General features: G+C 35.7%; 1 long non-coding RNA gene across 1 annotated transcript in view; it reads right to left on the bottom strand.

Moving 5' to 3' along the window:
- Positions 1–6,182: 6,182 nt before the first annotated feature.
- Positions 6,183–19,621, bottom strand: part of LOC110742168 — an 80,099-nt gene continuing 66,660 nt past the window's right edge. The window contains exon 3 of the long non-coding RNA XR_002519591.2: positions 6,183–19,517. This is a non-coding gene — a long non-coding RNA (uncharacterized LOC110742168). The remainder of the gene's footprint in view (positions 19,518–19,621) is intronic.

The following is a 19,621-nucleotide window of genomic DNA, read 5'->3' as shown; positions in this document are numbered from 1 at the left end:
TGCAATGTAAGAGAGGTCCCATTTCTCTGTATCCTTGCTATCATTTGGTTTTATCTTTTTTTTATTTTAGTCATTTTAATAGATGTATGTATTATGGTAGTTTTAATTTGCATTTCTCTAATGGTGAATGATGTTGAATATCTTTTCACATACTTTTTGGCCATCTGAATCCCCTTTTCTTCTGAAATGTCTGTTCATGTCTTTTGCATATATTCCAACTGAACTATTTTTTAGAGTTGAATTTTGAGTATTCTTAATATGTACTAGCTACCAGTTCTTTATTGCACATATGATTTTCAAATATAACCTTCCAGTCTGTGGGTTGTCTTCTCATCCTCTTAACAGGATCCTTCACAATAAAAATGCTTTTAAATTTGATTAAGTCCAATCTATCAACTTTTTCTTTAATGAATTATACTGTTGTTATCTCTAAAATGTTGATCAGGCTGGTCTCATTGATCAGACTTGTCTCAAACTCCTGACCTCAAGTGATCCACCCGCCTCAGCCTCCCAAAGTGCTGGGATTACAGCATAAGTCACTGTGCCCGGCTTCTTTTAAGAGTTTTATAGTTTTGCATTTAAATCCCTGAAACATTTTAAATTCATTTTTGTATAAGATTTGAAGTTTACATCACGGCTTATTTATTTTAACCTATGGATATCAAATTGCTTCAGCACCATTTGTTGAAAAGACTATCTTTCCTCCATTGAAAAGGATTTTTGCACTTTTGTACAAAAGTACGGTTGGCCGTGCTAGTGTGGATCTATTTATACATTCTATATTCAATTCCATTGATCTATGTGTACATCCTTCTACTAAAACCATACTGTCTTGATTACTATAGCTATATAGTAAGATTCAATTTCTTCTTTTTCAAAACTGATTTAGCTCGTCTGGCTCCTTCGCCTTTCCGTAATAATTTTAAAATAAGATTATCTATCTACAAAAAGAGTTTTTCTGGGAGTTTGCTAGTGACTGTGCTCAATCTAGATTTGGAGAGAATTGATACATTTATTATCTTGGGTCTTCTGAATCCATGAACCCTCTATGGTTGTTCGTTTATTTAGATCTTCTTTGATTTCATTCATTAAATTTTTTTAAATTTTATTTTAAGTTCAGGATACATATGCAGGAAGTGCAGATTTGTTACATAGGTAAATTTTATACTTTTCAGCACTCAGTCTGCATGTTTGGTTAGATTAACACCTAAGTATTTCATATTTTTGGAGCTATCATAAATTATGTGCATTTTAAATTTTTTCTTCCATATGTTTGTTTCTAGCATACAGAAATATGATTAATTTTTGCATGTTGATCTTATATCTTGCAACCTCACTGGGCTTGCCTTCTAAGAGTTTTACAAATTTTAAAATTGTTTGTTTTCTTAATGTTGAGTTATTATAATTATTTAATTATTCTGAATAGAAATAATTTGTTAGATATGCGATTTGTAAATATTTTCTTCCAGACTTTAGCTTGCCCTTTCATTCTCTTAACAATGTCTTTCACAGAGCAACAGTCTTTAATTCTGATGAAGTCCACTCTGTTAATGTTTTTCTTTAATTGTTCATACTTTTGGTGTTTTGTCTATTAACTCTTTGCCTAATCCCAGGTTATGAAAATTTTTCTCCTATATTTTCTTCTAAAAGTTTTGTAATTTTCCATTTTACATTTAAGTCTATGGGGGTTTTTTATTTTTTTTATTTTTATTTATTTATTTTTTTTTTGAGATGGAGTTTCGTTCTTGTTCCCCACCAGGGTGGAGTGCAGTGATGTGATCTCAGCTCATCACAACCTCCACCTCCTGGGTTCAAGTGATTCTCCTGACTCAGCCTCCCAAGTAGCTGGGATTACAGGCATGCACCACCACTTCTGGCTAATTTTGTATTTAGTAAAGACAGGGTTTCTCCATGTTGGTCAGGCTGGTCTCGAACTCCCAACCTCAGGTGATTCGACCACCTTGGCCTCCCAAAGTGCTGGGATTACAGGTGTGAGGCACCAGGCCTGACAGTCTATGCACCATTTTAAGTTAATTTTAGTAGGTGTGAGGTTTATTTCAAGGTATATTTTTTTTGCATATGGATGTCCAATAGTTTCAATACCATTTGTTAAAAAGGATGTTTTCTTCGTTGAACTATTTTTGCACCTTTGTCAAAAATCAATTGGCCATATTTGTATGGGTCCATTTCTGGACTCTCTATTCTATTGCACTGATCTACTTATCTGTTTTTGAGCCTAAATGACATTGCCTTGATTACTGTAGTTTCTTCACATGTCTTAAAAATGGGTAGTATGTTTGCTTCAACTTTATACATTTCCTTCAGATTTATTTTAGATATTATAGTTACTTTGCCTTTCCATACAAATTTTAAAATCCGTCTGTCTATATCTACTCTGATTGGCAGCCTCTAGGATGCCCCTCAGTGTTCCTACCTCCTGGTGTTCACAGCATTCTGTAATTTCTCGCCAAGTAACTTGCTTCTCAGAACAGAATTCAGCAATGTTGAGGGAATGTCACTTCCATTATTAAGTTTAAAAAGAATGTGTCTGCTGTCTTGACAACAGACTCTCTCTCTTGCTAGCTTTGATGACACAAATTGGCATGTTGGAGAGTCCCACATGTTAGACAAATGAGAAAGGCCTCTAGGCAACAACCTTATAGGAATTGAGGCCCTCAGTCAAATAGCCCACGTATAACTGAATCTTGTTAATAAGTACATGAGCTTGGGAGTGGATCCTTCTCCAGTCAAGAGTTAAGATTAGCCCACCCTGCATCTCGATTGCAGCCTGTCAGAAATGTATAATAGGAATCCATGTCCAGATTCATGACTCACAGAAATTGTGAGATAATAAATGCATATGTTTTAAGTCACAACATTAACATGGGGTAATTTGATATACAGCAGTAAAAAACTAATATATCTACAAAAATTCCTGCTAAGATTTTGATTGAAATTGTGTTAAATATATAGATCAACTTGGGGAAAGTTGAGGTCTTTACTAAGTTGACTCTTCAACTCCATGAACACAGAGTCTCTTTATTTATTTAGATCTTCTTTGATTTCATTGATCAGTATTTTGTTTTCAGGATACATATGTTTTAAATGATTGGTTAGATTTATACATACATATTTCATTTCTGGAGCTATTAAAAATGATATTTTTCACAAATTTTGGTTTCCAATTACTTATTGCTAAGTAGGACATAAAAATATGATTGACTTTTTGGTGTTTTGATATAGTAGCCTATGACCTCATCAAGCTCACATATTAGTTCTAGGACGTTTTTATAGATTCCCTGGGCTATTCTCCATAAACAGAGATGTCATTTTGGAATAGAGACAGTTGTATCTCTTCCTTTTAGATTTCTATACCTTTTATTTCTTTTTATTTCCTTATACACTATCCAGTATTTCCAGTATAATATGGAATAGGAGTGGGGAGAGTGGACATATTTGTCTTATTCCTGATGTCTATCAGATTGAGTATACTCCCTTCTATTTCTAGTTTGCTGAGTGTTATTCTCATGAATGGATGTTGAATTTTGTCAAATGCTTTTTCTATGTCAATTGATATAGCTGTGCTTTTTAGATTTTTATGTTGTTAATATGATAGAATTCATTGATTAATTTTCAAATGTTAAGTCTTGCATTCCTGAGACACAGTCCTTTTGGTGGTGGTGTATTATTCCCTTTATACATTGCTGGGTTTTATTTGTTAATATTTTTTCAAGGATTGTTGGATCTCTGGTCATGGGGGTATTAATACGTACTTTTATTTTTTCACTTGTACTGTCTTTGTATGGTTTTAATATTAAGGTAATGCTAGCCTCATAAAATCTATTTTAGAAGGAAGTATTCTCTTCTCTGCAATTTTCTGAGACAATGTATACAACTGGTGCTATTTCTTCCTTAAATGTTTGGTAAAGTTTACCAGTGAAACTATCTTGGCCCGTTGATTTCCTTTTTGGAAAAATTTAACTATGAATTCAATCTCTTTAATGATTATGGGACTATCAGGTTATTTATTTCATCTTCAGCAAACATTAATATGCAACTTGTAAGTTTTGAGAAATTCTCCATTTCATGTAAATTATGTTTGTATAATTATTCATAGTTTTCCCTTATTACCGCTTTAATGTATGTAGAGTGTGCCGCAAAATCTCTTCTTTCATTCCTGGATATTGGTGATATGTGTCTTTATTTCTTATTAAGTCGTACTGTAGTTTTTAATCAATTTTAGTCATCTTTTCACAATATCAAGTATTTCATTAATTTTCTTTACTTTTTGCTTTCAATTTTATTTATTCTTCCTCTTATCTTTGTTCTTCTTTCCATCTAGTTGTTTTGGGTTTATTTTGCTCTTCCTTTCCTAGTTTCATAAGATGGAAGCTTAGGTTACTGATTTTTGGAACTTCCCTCTTCTCTAATATAAGCATTTAATGCTGCAAATTTCCCTCTAAGTCCTACTTGCCTGAATCCCACAAATTAGATCAGTTGCATTTTCATTTTTGTTTAGTTCAAAATATTTTCTAACTTCTGTTGAGACTTCCTCTTTGACTCATGAAGTACTTAGGAGTATGCTGTTTAAATTCCAAATGATTGGAGACTTTCACTCTTACCTTTCTGTTATTTATGTCTAACTTAATTCTTTTATTGTTAGAGAATAAATTGACATACCTTTTATGATTTCAGTCTTAAAATTTGTTAAGTTTTGTTTTATGTCCTATGATACATTCTATCTTGATAAATGATCCATGTACATTTGGGAAGAACGTGCATTCTCCTGTTGATTGGAGGAGTGCTCTATAAATGTCAATTATACACTGTTAATTTATGATGTTTCATATTCTCCCATAACTTTGTTGATTTTCTGTCTGAGTTCTATGAATTAATGAGAGAAGATTATTGAAGTCTCCAAATGTAATTGCAGTTTGTTTTCAATTTTTTCCTTCTTTTTTTTTTATTCCTCCGCTCCTTCTTTTCTGTCTTCTTTTACGTTGTTTTAACTTTTTAGTGTTCCATTTTAATTTCTCTATTTTTTTACTGCATATTCTTTTTTGTTGTTGTTTTTGTTTTTGTTTTTGCTGGAGTCTTGCCTTGTTGCCCAGGCTGGAGAGCAGCGGTGTGATCTCGGCTCACTGCAACCTACGCCTCCTGGGTTCAAGCAATTCTCTTGCCTCAGCCCACCGAGTAGCTGGGATTACAGGCATCTGCCACCACACCCAGCTAAATGTTTGTATTTTTAGTAGAGATGGGGTTTCACCATGTTGATCAGGCTGGTCTTGAACTCCTGACCTCAGGTGACCCACCTGCCTCGGATTCCCAAAGTGCTGGGATTACAAGCGTGAGCCACCGCGCCCGACCTGTATATTCTTATATAATTTTTGAGTGATTGCTATACGAATTATAACATTTATACTAAACTTATTATCTACATAGAATCAATATTTTACCACTACAACTGGTCTGTAGAAAACTTTTCACCATATATGTCCCTTTGCTCTGTTTCCTTTATGTTATAACTCTCTTATGTATAACACTGACCAATATTAAAAACCCATCAAGCATTACAGTTTTTGCTTTCATTTATCAAAAGTATTTTAAATAATGAAATAAAATAATGAGAGTCAATGATGCTTACTTGGATATTTGCAATTTCTCTTTCTTTTTGCTCCTAATGTTGCAACTTTCTTTCTGGTACTATTTTCCTTCTTTCTGAACATCTTCCCTTAGCAATTCTTCCAGAGGTAGTTCTGCTGGCAAAAAAAAATTCTCTTCATTCTTCATCTGAGATTGTCATTATTTCTGAAGGATTATTTTTGCTTGATGTAGAATTCTGGGTTGACAATTATCTTCTTTCACAACTTTGAAAATGTTGTTCCAATTCCTTTTGCCATACATGCTTTCTAATGAGAAATCAGCTCTTGTCTGAATCATTATTCTCTAAAAAGTAATGTGCCTGGCCAGGCGCGGTGGCTCACACCTGTAATCCCAGCACTTTGGGAGGCCTAGATGGGCGGATTACCTGAGGGCAGGAGTTTGAGACCAGCCTGGCCAATATGGCGAAACCTGGTCTCTACTAAAAATCCAAAAATTTAGCCAGGCCTGGTGGCACATGCCTGTAATCCCAGCTACTCAGGAGGCTGAGGCAGGAGGATCTCTTGATGTGTATGGGTATGCTTTTTTTTTTTTTTTTTTTGCGTTTATCCTATTTGGGATGTACTTAACTTCTTAAATCTATAGCATTGAATCTATGGTAGGTTTGTCTTTCACCAAATCTGGGAAGTTTCTGTTCATTGCTTCCTCAAATATTTTTTCTGCATATTACTCTTTCTCCTTTCTTGAATTCCAATGACCCAAATGTTAGACTTTTTATTATTATCCCACAGGTCCCTGAGGCTCTTTTCATTCTTTAAAAGTCTTTTTTACTCAAATGTTTAAATTGGATAATTTTTACTGATGTATCTTCTGACCTATTTTCAAATTCACTGATTCCTTTTCTCTCTCGCCTTCATTCTGCTGTTAAATTCTTCTGGTGAGTTTTTCTTTTCTTTAACTTTGGTTATTCTATATTTCAATTCTAAAAGTACCCACTTGGTTCTTCTTTGTATTTTCTACTTCTTTGCTGAGGTTTTCGTTCCATTTTTTCAACAGCGTTCATCCTTACTTACCTGAAGCATGTTCACAATAGCTGCTTTAACGTCTTTGTCAGAACATTCCAACAATTACATAATGTCACTGTTGGTATCTGTTGATTGTGTTTTCTCATGCACATAAAACGATCCTAGTATATTGAGTAATTTTGCATTATATCTTGGACATTTTGAGTATCATATTATGGGCTTCTGGATCTTGTTTAAATCACATGGAGAATGTTGATATTACTGTTTTAGCAGGTAACTGACCCAGTTAGGTTGAGGCCACAAGTTCTTGCCAGCCTTCTGTAGGTTGTGCTTTCAATGTCAGTTCCAATTTCAAAGCCTTTTCAGTGCTGATTGGATCTGTCCCTCATGTGCACCACCAAGTGGCCAGTCTGTGACCTAGGCAGTGGTCTATTCAGCTGTATGGGTCCTATGTGTGCATGCACAGCCATGGGTGAGTTTGAGAGTTCATCAAGAACTTTAAGAGGTTTATTTTCCCAAACTCTTCCCTCTCCACCATCTCCCCAGGACATTCTGGTTCCCTGGGGCTCTTGTTTGTGGTCCTCTAGCCAGAAATCTGAAGCTTTATTTACGTTAACTTGGTGCACATTTCCTGCCACCTGTGCTGTGTTTTGGGACAAGTGACCAGAAGACAGAGAAAGAAAAATCTCAATAGGAGTTTGCCCCACCTTCTTGGGATCATCTCAGCTTCTCCCATCACAGAGAAAGGTTCTCCTCTCTCAATGTTTTAGGCGACTCTAGGTTTTTTTCTCTATTACGTCTACCTCCCCTGCTGTCATTGGATTGCTTGGGCTGAGGTGTGAGAGAAAAGAGAAAAGGAGAAAAAAAAAAAGTAGGAGATTTCCCAACTCTGAGCATTAGAAGACCATTTTCCTGCTTCTAGAGCCAGAAATAGAGGTCCTTCTTCTGGAGCTCTCTCTCTTTATCCCAAGCCTGCTTCCAGGTTCCAGGTTGCATTGTCTTCATGTGGGCAGATACTGAAGGAAAAATGGGATAAACTCACTGCCAGTTCAGTGCTACTTTTAATTCTTGTCTTCTTTCCCCTTTTGCCTGCTACTGTTTATATTTCAGACCCCTCAAATACCTGCTCCGTGCATTCGTTCCAACTTTTACAGCCATATTCACTGGGAGACACAGCGCGAAGTTGTTTACTCTTATCCAGTACCAGAGATCCCCAGACATTTTACATTATTTGGCTATTTGTTTAGGACTTACTTTTTAATGAGTTAGACTGGAAAGCCTGTGAGATCATGGATTGTCTTTTTTACTAGTACAATTCTAGCCTCGCACATAGTAGGTACTTAATACAATTTTTGGTGAATAATTGATTGATTAAATGAATAAATGATTAATGTTGGGTTATTAGTTTTTCAAATTCTAAAGCTATTGATTCATTTTAAGTAGTAATTCATAATTTTTACTTTTACTTAACTAGACAGATGTAATATCTTATTAAGACTCATATTTAATTCATATGTGTAGTTGTAGCTACACAAAAAATTTTTTTACATGTCTTACAGAAATATTCAAATATAGTAAAGTGTAATTTCATCTGTTCCAGCTCCTACTGAAAAAAATAGTGATACTTTTAACTATAATATAATTTACATTCAAAAGTATGATAACCAACAACATTTCAGCTAAGCAGGGAAAAATAATATTACTAGACCTTATAAAAGCTATTCTAATACCTAAAACTTAATCTGTCCTCTTAGTGGCAAATGCTTTTCTTTCCTTGTATACAGGAACATGCTCGCACCATCACAAACTTAGAGATAGACTTTGGCAGGAATCTGCCTGTCTTTTGGGTTAAACAGACATTCCAATTAGTTAGTAGCTGGATTTGAGCTCCTTATCATGTGACCTGTGTGTGACAGCCATTTTGCACGATGACTTCAGCTTCTTCAGTCTTGAGCTGTAGCAAGAAAGGAATATTGCAATTGAAGTATTTTTTAAATACTGCTGCTATCAGCAAAGAAATTTAATAGATCCATAGACTGTTATAAAGCCTATATATATATTTCACACAGAAGGTCATGATGGTAATTCCTAAAGGAGACTGTCTTTCCTTTATGAAGGTTTTTTTTTCCCCCCTCAGTCACATAGAAAGAAAAAAACAGAGCATGAATAGAGAATGTATACTTTATTCCAAAAGGCAATTCTTAAAACACAGCTCATGGTAGGTCAGTAAAGGTTAGTGCTTTCTTTTTTTTCTTCATTTCAAATGTAAAATTCTCACAACAAAAAGCATTACAGCAACTTACAAATAACAAAGATGATCTAATGTTAGTGCATAAATGAGGTCTGGGGGGGCAAGACAGGGCTACCAGTAACTGTAATTTCAGGCTGCTCTGTAGTGTTATGCTCTTATGTTCTCTATCCAAGGTGACTGATATAATTGGATCATTATCTGAACAGAGCCTAGAGAGATTAATAAAAAATAAATGCTGCCTTTTCCATAAGATATCTTTTCTCCAGTGAATTTAAACACTGTTTCCATAGTTTTCTTCTCCTGAGTCCCTTAGAAGGATGATCACGGGCTTTCTTCTAGGTCAAATTCTACTGTCCATGCCCCTGATACTGAACTGCACTTGCCTTTCTCTGGCCTCTACTCTGAACTACTCTTACCTAGTAACAATTATAAACTCATAGTGTCTAGGAAGATACCATCTTTCCAGAAAATCATGATATTTCACTGTATATCTAATTTTAATGCCTATAATGGCTTTCCTGAATGAGAAGGGCCAAGCTAACCAATAGCAAATTAAGATACAGAAAAAAGAAAAGTTTTATGGCACATTGCATGTGAGTGAAAGAAGCTACATATTTGATATTCCAAATGCTTGACCACAAATCAGAACATCTGGGTTCTAGTATAAACTCTGCTATTGATCTATAACTGCAGGTATGCCATTTACTTTCCCTAGACAATGTTTTAAATCTTGAAATTAAAAGTAACTATATCAATCTTTTTATTTGGATGAGGAAATTCACTACTTCATGAACAACAGTGGCTACCCTGATTTTTTTTTCTCCTTGTGAATCAATTAACTTTTCCCCCTGGATATCTGAAGACCTGTGATTACTTAAAAATTATTTCTTTATTCTTAAGCACAATGAATGAATCAAAATATGTCTCAGTGTCATTAACTGCAAGTAATTTTTCCTGCTATGAAGTATGTTTCCTTAAGTTTCAAGGGATTATTTTTCTTTGTTTCTAAAAAATTTTCCTCTACTATATCTCGAAATCTTTTCTTGCTCCAGATTTTGTATGGAAGTTTTATTTTCAGCTGTGTATTTCCCATTTATGTATAAGCTAATAACTTGTGCTTACTTCTCAATTCGCTTACTTATTATTCAATCTCCTTTCACATCTTACTCTTTTGTATCTTCTTATCATTGTAGTTCTACTTTAACTTGATTAATATTCTTTGTGCATTCTTCTGTAGCATGAACAATTTTGGAACACTTTCTTCTGTATCCTAGTTTGCATTTTATTCAAGATTAGGTTCTTCTGGTTTTGCTCTTCCTGGCTCTTTTCACTCATTTTTTTCCCTCTTTCTTTTACTGATTTTTGTTTTCTATTTTTGTTCCATTATATTATCACGGCTTCTATTTTACTTCTTTTTATCTTTCTCATACTTAATGTATTTTATACTTTCTTTTTGTCCAGATACATTTCTGAGTGAATTCCCCTTGACGCCATTCATACCTTATTTCAGGTTTTTTTTTCCCCTGCTTGTCTGAGCTTCAATATGAGTATTTTCAATCCTTCCTGAGTTGATGGAAATGGAGGAGTAGTCAACATTTCATTAGAACTCTTTTAAACAGTTATTGGGAAATTTGAGCTCTGCTTTCTCTTCTGAAATCCTGTACCAAGTCCCATTTCACCCAGCTTGCTCTCTGAATTCAGCCCTACTTCTCAGAAAACAATAAGCATTGTGGTTCTTTTGCCCTTGAATGTGAAAGAGCAATTAGTCCGAAAGATATGTTTCTTGGTTTTTCCCAGTATTGCTTATTTATCTCCTTGGTATGTTTTCCCAAAAATTGAGTAATATTTACGGGAATTCTGGGGGTTTTATTCAATTTCTATCTTTGCTGAGTTTTTTTCTGCTCCACTAGAGTATGCAGAATTTTTGGGTTTTTTTCTGTCACTTTTCAATTTTATGGCATAAGCTTGTCTCATTTTCCTTTTCTGCTTTCTACTTATTTATTTTTTTAGTTGTAAAAAATAAACCAGGTTTTCTATTTAGTTAATTAGGCTCCAAGAGAGGCATTTCCTGTGATTTTGCCCCCTTTAACTATTATTTCACAGTCTTCAATGTGTATCATTATTTTATTTTATTTCTATTACTCTAAGCTCCCATTTGTTTTGTGTAATAAAATATTTAGATATTACAATCAAATACACTCTTATAATACTTTGGGACTGTCTATATGGAGGTAATCATATCTAACGAGGTAACTATTGGGGGCTCAGTGAGGAGCAATGTGGAGGGCATACGCTGACTATGGAACTCCCAAGCACAATAGTTCAAAGTAAAAATACATGGAACGTTTCATGTTTTGTGTTAAAACTGCAGTTATACCACCAGCAAAGCTGAATGTGTTCAGATGTATCTTTTATTACAATGCCGGACTTCACACATCCTAAGGAGGAAAAGACAGTGGCTGCATATGCCAGAAGCGGGATTTCCAGGCTTCTGCCACCTATCTGAATGGGGGAGATCATGATCTCCTCCAGCCCCCACCCCAACTGCTAGATAACCATAACTTCCTAGCTCCACTCTAAACCCATATCCTTAAAGCTAAGTACATGATTTGCGCTAAAATTGAAGTGAGCTTAATCATACATGAGCAATCAATCAAATCACTCCTATATATTTCAGGTACAATACCTTCAAATCCAAAAACAAAGAAAAGTAACTTCAGCCCCCTGAGGAAAATCCTTTGTTTTATTTATTAGAGTGAGTTTAAAGCTGGCCACAGAAAACACCCACAAAGAGCCATTAATGTTGGAAAATGTTAGATCTGAGGTTATAGAATCAGATGCATGATTTCCTAAGTTATCCAAAACTTGTGAATTCATTCAGCCTCCATCAAAATTCCAGGTTCTGGATACATTTGAACTTTAGAAAGGATGTGAAGGTCCATTCTTTTAAGTTTTTTTACGTTATGTATTTTTAAATTTCATATAAAACTGTAATTTATACTGGGAATGATATGAGTCGATGGCAGTGGTATATTGGCAAATGTTTAAAAAGTAGCCTCCTTGGAGATGAAGAGGGGAATACCCTAATTGATGGTTAAATTCTGCTGTGGTGTAAATACTCTCACCATAGCTAATTTCAAGTTACCCATATAATGTCACTGGATATGGAGTTGGAAATATATGTGCTACAGTCAGTTCTCACAAGGTGATGGGAACTAGATCCAGCACACTACTGCATGCTTAAAATAAAATATTGAAAGAACTTCAAGAATAGTTCAAACATATGTAAGATTAGCCCTACCTGGCCCACACTGCCATTCAATTCTTTCCTGTTTTGAAGGAAGAAACGTTGTTGGAAGCTAAAGTAAAGAAAGAGAAACACTTCTCTGTCCCCAAGTGCGTTTGGAATAATTTCTTCTATCCAAAGTCTGCAAATATTTTAAGCCCAAATAATAGCAGTTTTGCCCTTTAGAATGTATTTTTTACAAAGTACTTCAGGTACTAGTATGAACAGCATTGTCAAAATGTAAACTCTTATGACTTTTAACTTCTGGAATTACAGTTATTAACGAGGATTATACAAATACCTTTTATAAGTTTAGGCAAAGCCTACATACAATTAAACTCAAGCCACCATATGAATAAATAACAATTAATACTCCAAGGTTATTTCATACACTGTTCAATGACAACTGCAGCTGTGCCACTATTTAAAGTGCTGCTGTGAAATTAATATAATGTATTAGGAAAAATACTATGTGCAGCTCTTGGAGATGAAGAAATCTGAGTGGGTGGTAGAGAAAAAGAAAGTAATAGAATAATCTAAAAGGGAACATTTAGATACTTTGATTTATTTGTAAATAATTTGTATAACCCTCTCAACGGAACATTTTTCCAAATTCAATATGAATTCCCATCTTCTTTTATATCCTAATCAAAACTTAACTATCTATCTTCAGTGCCTCAGAATTCTAGGCTTTCCCTTTCAAGTTTCCAACTGTTAACTGATAAATGTGTCAACCTTAAAGGTATAGTGTCTAACAGAAAAGAAAAAAAAAAAACAACCTGACATCTCCTAGGAATAACAGTGTGTCTGTCTTTGGAGCATTCCTAAAAACACAGTGCCTTCACCCAACCTTTAAATAGCATAGCATAACTATTTGCACAGCACTTGGGGTGAGTCGTCAAGGCATCTAGTGACTCCAGATGACCAGCTGAGCTTCCATCACTCTAGGCTAGCCCAGCCATTATGAATGCTGAGAGAATGAATATCTCAACACGACTTAATCTCATTTATTGCACACCGGTGTCCCACATTACATTGGTTGGAAGACTGACTTAACCTAAAGGAAAACACCTTGCTGCAAGTTTGGTTCCCCAGGAAACACCCTCTGAGATGAAGGCTAGACTGCAGCACATTTATTGAGAAGTGTCCTTGGGAGCAACACTTACGGGAAGGGGAGAAGGAAACAGCAGGAAGCAGAGGGAGATGTTGAGCTACAATGCAGGCCCAACGACAGCCTCAGCCAAACCCAAGTGGAGCTCTGGAGCTGGAATGGCCCCCACAAAATGGTCCTGAGATGGGGAAAGATGGCCCTGCCTCTACAGTCCTACATCACACAGTCAATGAATGTAAGCCACCTCAGGGAAAGACTGCTCGGACAAGACTGTCCTCCACAACTGTGGCAATCTTTGAAGGGGCTGAAAATTGAAGACTGCTTGCCAGCACTATACTTTAAGGAGTAAAGTTATCATCTAAAACAGGGCATATATATATACATATATATGTATATCTCCGGACATCATTTAGGCTCAGGATGGGAGAATACAGTCAAGGCACAAAAAGAAGCTACTGGATAAAAGAATAACTGGAGGGAGTGGGGAAAGGGGCACACAGCGGAAGAATGAGCCAAAGAAAGACTGCTGTGGAAAACCCACTTTCCAAATTTTGCGTCCATTTGCCTCTTTCACGTATTGTTTTCTTAGCAGTCTTTGGAGAAGTGCCATAGGATATTTTCATCCAGTTCTTGATGGAAAATACAGACTGTCTTCACTAATTCTTCAAATAATGAAGAAAATATCAACTTAATATGACTCTGGAGGACTGAAAACATAGTTTAAAAAATAAAACACAGTTCCATACTAACATAATTGAGTTTTGAAGAAAGTTAAATTAACAGAAAATTGAATGGTAAAGCTATCCACACATTTGCATATGCCATTCCCTTCACCTGAAACAGTCCCCTTGCTTCCACATGTCTAAAGCATGCCCACCCTTCAATTCTAAGTCTAAATCCTACTTCATCCATGAAGCCTTCCCCAAATACTCCAATCATGTTTCCTACCAACTGCACAGCGCTTAATGTCTCTGTAAAATATTTGACATTCATCCTTATTTTTTGTTGTATTTCTACTGATCATTCACCATGTGCCAAGTATAGTATTTATCAACTTCATATATTTTATCAGATTGAATCTTTGCATGTACCCTATTATCCAGTTTTGAGTATGTCCATTTGATATATAAGAAAGCAGAAATTCAGGGAGGTGAATTGGCACCACAAGCAAAATGGGAGAAGGTGGTAAACCCAGTTCAGACATACTACAATGTCTGTGTGTTCTTTCTACTGATGCCTATACTGTGCACGCTTCTCATTTCCCTCAAGTAGACCATACACTTCTTGACAAAAGGAATTGTGTATAACATCTCTTCCTGGCACTTCTCTATTCCTATAACACATCATCTCGAATGACAAAAAGCATGTAATACCATGCATATGTTTGAGAAAAACAAGGAAACGAAGATATCATATAGGGGTGTCCATGAGTAGATTCCTACAAGTATTCCAGAGGATTATTCCTGAGGAACTCGAAATTTAGCAAAAGGATACATAGTTTATAAAAATACTAAGAACAATTTGTCAGTAGTCTTTCTCTGTTTCCATATGGTGGTGCAAATTTTTGACTCAGTTAAGACGTTCACTTTCTCACGCAGTAATGCCGAAAGCAAGTGACCGGGAAAATTGATTAAGAGAAGGGGTTATCAATAGCATGAAGCAGCCTAACACAGATACATGTCTGGTTGCCTTTTATTAAAATAAATGGAAATTATTTATCTTCAAATGATAACAATACAAATGGAAACACTCGGCAGTTCCCTTGAATATATAACGTAGGATTACCCTCATACCCGCGTTTATATCCTGGAGTGTGCATAACATTGAGTAAAGGCCAGGAAAGTGACAACTCCTTAATTAGTTAGTGCTCAGTGACAAATTGGGGAAACTTGCTCTGGAATCTGTAGAGAAGGAGGAGACGGTAGATTGTTTAAAAGTCTCTCTCTCTTCTCTATTATATGTTTCACAAAGCATGTGTTTTTATTTCATTGTTAAAGATGTACAAACCCAAAGAAATGAGATTCACTAAATACCATGCTAAAAACCAAATGAAGGGTTTTGCCTCATTTAGTACCTGAATCAACACTACTTTACCTATCAAGGCAGACCTGAAACCTCCTTTTACCAATTTTTCTTCTGATATGAGAAAAGCAATTAGAACCAACTACCAAATTTTACTCATCAGTGCCCCGACAGGCAAGCTGTATGAAAAAAATATTTTAAGTAATTTTCCTTAAAATGTTACCCCGTAAGCAGTCACACCCTCCTTCTAGAGTTATGACTCCAATTATTTATTGAATTACATCAAATGCCATACTGAATTTAGTAATGATAGCTGTATATAATAATTACATGCTACATTGCCTCCATTGGAAACCATGGTAACCGATCAGTTACTGTTTCAGCCTGCCGCCATAGCTGAGAATAGCACAGAGGAAAAATACACCCATCATCACACACATTCAATCTGCAGATAACCTGGGAGGAAGGGCTACATTTGGCCATTGCATCCTTTTATTGCCCCATTTAGGATTGTCCTAGACCATGCCAGGCTTAATTCTTCCCCAGAGCCTTTGCATTTACTCTTCCTCCTATCTGGAATGCTCTCCCTCTGTCCTTTACATAGCTGATTCCATCCTGTCACTCAGGATTTAGCTCAAATGTCATTTCAGAGAAGACTTCCCTGACCGCCTGACTCCAAGAACCAAATGAGTTCCCTCCAAGTCTCTATCACCTGGAGAGCACTTACCATTTTCTGAAATAATATTGGCATGTGTTTATTTGCATGTATATTACCTGTACACATAATGTGCTGTGTGCCATATAACCCCTGGGTTATTATCTCCTTGAGAACAGTCACCTTGTCTTTCTTATTCTCAACAATAATCTTAATGCTTATCTCCTTCTCCAACACCATGCAGTCTTTCCCCCAAAACAAATAAAAGGTAATACTTTGATAGATGTGTATACTTTGAAGATGTGTATATTTCAATGATAGATATGCATTAGATTCTCCACAAATATCTGATAAATGAGAAAAAAGAAATGGAAAAGATGAATCGAATCAATCAAACAGCCCCTTTCCAAGTGGTATCCCTCCAAATACTTGAAGAAAATTATCCTGCCTTATTTGCAACTCTTCTCAAAGATAGGCATTCATAATTTCTTCAATTCTTCTTCTTAGACCTATTTTCAACATATCTGAACACTTCTTTATCTGTCTTGGACCTCTCAGTTTATTAATATTTCATCTTAAAATCTGGCATAAAGAACCAAGTCAGAGTTTTCCAATGTGATAAAACCAGTGCAGATATGGTTACTGACAGACATGATCAAAATAACTTCATCCTGTGAGGCCTGCTCAAGCCACTAGTCAACCAGCCACCCTCCTGAAATACTACCTTGTCTCTACAGTGGTAAACTGAGGCAGATGTGGTACTACCTTCTCTCTACAGTAGTAATCTGAGGAAGGTGTGATACAATGCAGTGCTTCTCAAATTTTGCTATTCAGACACTTCCCCTTAGTATCCCTGTCCCTTCCTTCTCAGATATATTTCAACCCTTCTGTAAAATGACTGGCAGTGACATCAAACCTTTCTTAAAATGAAAATTCTGATTCAGTTGGTTTGGAGAGAAGCCCAAGACTCAACTATTTCTAGTAAGATGCTGGTCTACAGGCATTATTTTGAGTAGCAAAGCTCTACTGGAATGCTGAACCTGGAAAAAAGAGAATCTAGTTTGATTTGAAGCCTTAACATTTACCAACAGCATACAGGTGAACAACTTAATTGGTTTTCTTATCTATAAAGTAGAGATAAATAGAACTGTCTTGGAGAGATTTTTTAAGAGTTAAATAAGATAATTAACGTGTTGGCACATAGTAGGAATGTAATAAATTTTATCTCAACGAATGGCCTTTTATCAATGGAAGTTGGCAGTTCATATTGAATTTATAGTCAGAAAAAACTGACATTTTTTAAATAGAAATGGCTCCTAGGCAATTTTAAAATATCCTCTCATCTAGCATTTGTACATTTGATTTTTTTCTGAACCTAAATACAGGATTTAACATTTATAACTATTAAATTTCATCTTGTTAGCTTTGGCCAGCATTCCAGCCTGTCAAGATAGTTTTGAATTAAGATTCAGCTACTCGATGTATTAGCCATTGCCCCAAGCTTTATGTTATCTGCAAATTTGATAAGTATGCCTTCTATGTCATTATATATATCATTAAAATGTTGAGTAGGACAAGACCAATGGCTGAGATATTCTACATTTTATTTGTTTTGAAGGAAAGACTATTCATGGGGTAGGGAGGAGAAGCTGAGATTGTTTGACAAACTACGAATCTATTTAACTGAATATTATCCAGTCTACATTTCTCCATTTTTCCCTCTATAGATTCCATAAAATAGTCCTGCGACATTGATGAATTAAATCAAAACACATTATGCCTATGGAATTTTATCTTTCCATCTAAAATTCAAAATAAAAAGTGAAACAAGATTAGTTTTGCATAAGGTATCCTCGGTGAACCTAAGCTATCTCCTAGTAATCACCATTTTCTTTTCTAAGCGTTCAATCACAATTTCTTAACAAACTATTTTGTAATTTCAACAAACAAGAATTCATGTTATACTCATTAGTAGCATATGCATTCTGTCATTAGAGACTGTTAGACACATTTTCCCCAAATTCTCAAGAATATTTTATACATGTTTATCATATGCAAACACGTTTTCCTTACCCTCGTAGGTAATTCATGTAGTTCTGAAGATGGATTCATTTAAAATAGGTAGGCATGCCTTATTCCTTACATATCTCAGCATTTACTTCCCTCTTGATTATTTTTATCTACTCTCTCTGTTTTTAGTCCCATTTTCCTCAAAATAAAAGAAATCTAACACAATAATTGGGTAATTTTGATGACTGTTTCTTCCGTAATCCAGCTTTCTTTTGTGAATACCCTGTAAAAATCCATACTGATGGGAGTTCTCCCTTTGCAGCCACAATCGTTTTTGTTTGTGGCTGCCCCTCCAGCAACATGTTGTACATTCCATCTCTTTTCACTTATATTTCAACTCTATTTTAAAACCACTGGTAATGAAATAAAACTTTTTGTTTTTGTCAACATTTTTGGAATACATAATGATCTTCTTTATTTAAAGAAAAGTTTATTCTCCTATTTTTGACATTATAAAACTACACCTTCCCCACTCATATTTTTGCACAATTCATACACAATGAATCAGTTAAAACAAGTTGGAATCTTAATTTATTTGAGATGCCCTGATTTTCCATCAAAATAAAACAAACTCAGTCGCCTCCTACACAACATGTGTGCACACACATAAAGACACACACACACCCTGACTCCATCAAGTCCCTTGGTTCTCCACTGGCCTTACCATGTCTTCATAGGTCCATTTTTAACAGCCTGCATGCTAAACATCAATTCCTCAGGTGACACTGGCCCCTTCTGAAACCCAGTGATGAGATCATGAAGGAACTGGGGTTAACCCTACTTGTAATTGCTTGTGAGATGGAGATTCCAAACACGATTTTTGCTAGCCTCAACAGGGAACCAAGGAACCTGACATAGCTGGTTAGTTGTATATGTGTGTGTGTGTGTGTGTGTGTGTGTGTGTGTGTGTGTCCATGTGTGAGATGGTAATGTTAGTTTTGTCTCGATGGCCAAGTAGGACAACTCAAATAAATTAAGATACCTATTTATTTTAACCGATCAATTTAACAGAAACATGAGTGTATATAGATATGAACAGGAAAGGTATAGTTTTGCAATGTGGACTCAGAGAGAAATGGTAGCTAGCCAAAGGTCACATGCCTTTAGAGACCAGAGGGCTTAAGAAGTTTGGGAAGGACCAACAGAATGAGCTTAGATGATACATAGCCAGAAGCCATGCAGCCATGAGACATTTCAATCACCGTATATGAGTGTTCCACAAAGTCCCTAGTTGCTATTTTTACAGTTGCCCTCTACCTGACACCCATAAAGCTAGGAGTGCACACGACTTCTCCACACATGCCTCGGAAGAACCAAATGCTTCCACTACCTTGCCTTTCAGAAGAGCTGCTTGGCCATGCTATATGGTGCTTGCTTCTGCATTCCCAATCTCCAGTGTTAATATACGCCCTTGGCAGACATGAAGAACACCAGCTACAAAGGAATCCGGGTAATGCAGCATTTAACATCCCTGTTTGGGGGGCACTGGAAAGCACCTAGAAGCAGATAAGAATGGTGTTGAGCTTGTCTGCTTGGTGATACATAGCAGGGAACTACTTTCTAGATTCCCATCCTTTTAAAGAAATTCAATTCACGTCTT

Source organism: Papio anubis, chromosome X (assembly GCF_008728515.1).
Source record: "Papio anubis isolate 15944 chromosome X, Panubis1.0, whole genome shotgun sequence".
NCBI lineage: Eukaryota > Metazoa > Chordata > Mammalia > Primates > Cercopithecidae > Papio > Papio anubis.
The sequence above is the reverse complement of the archived record's forward strand: the minus strand, read 5'-3'. Positions and strand labels throughout refer to the sequence as shown.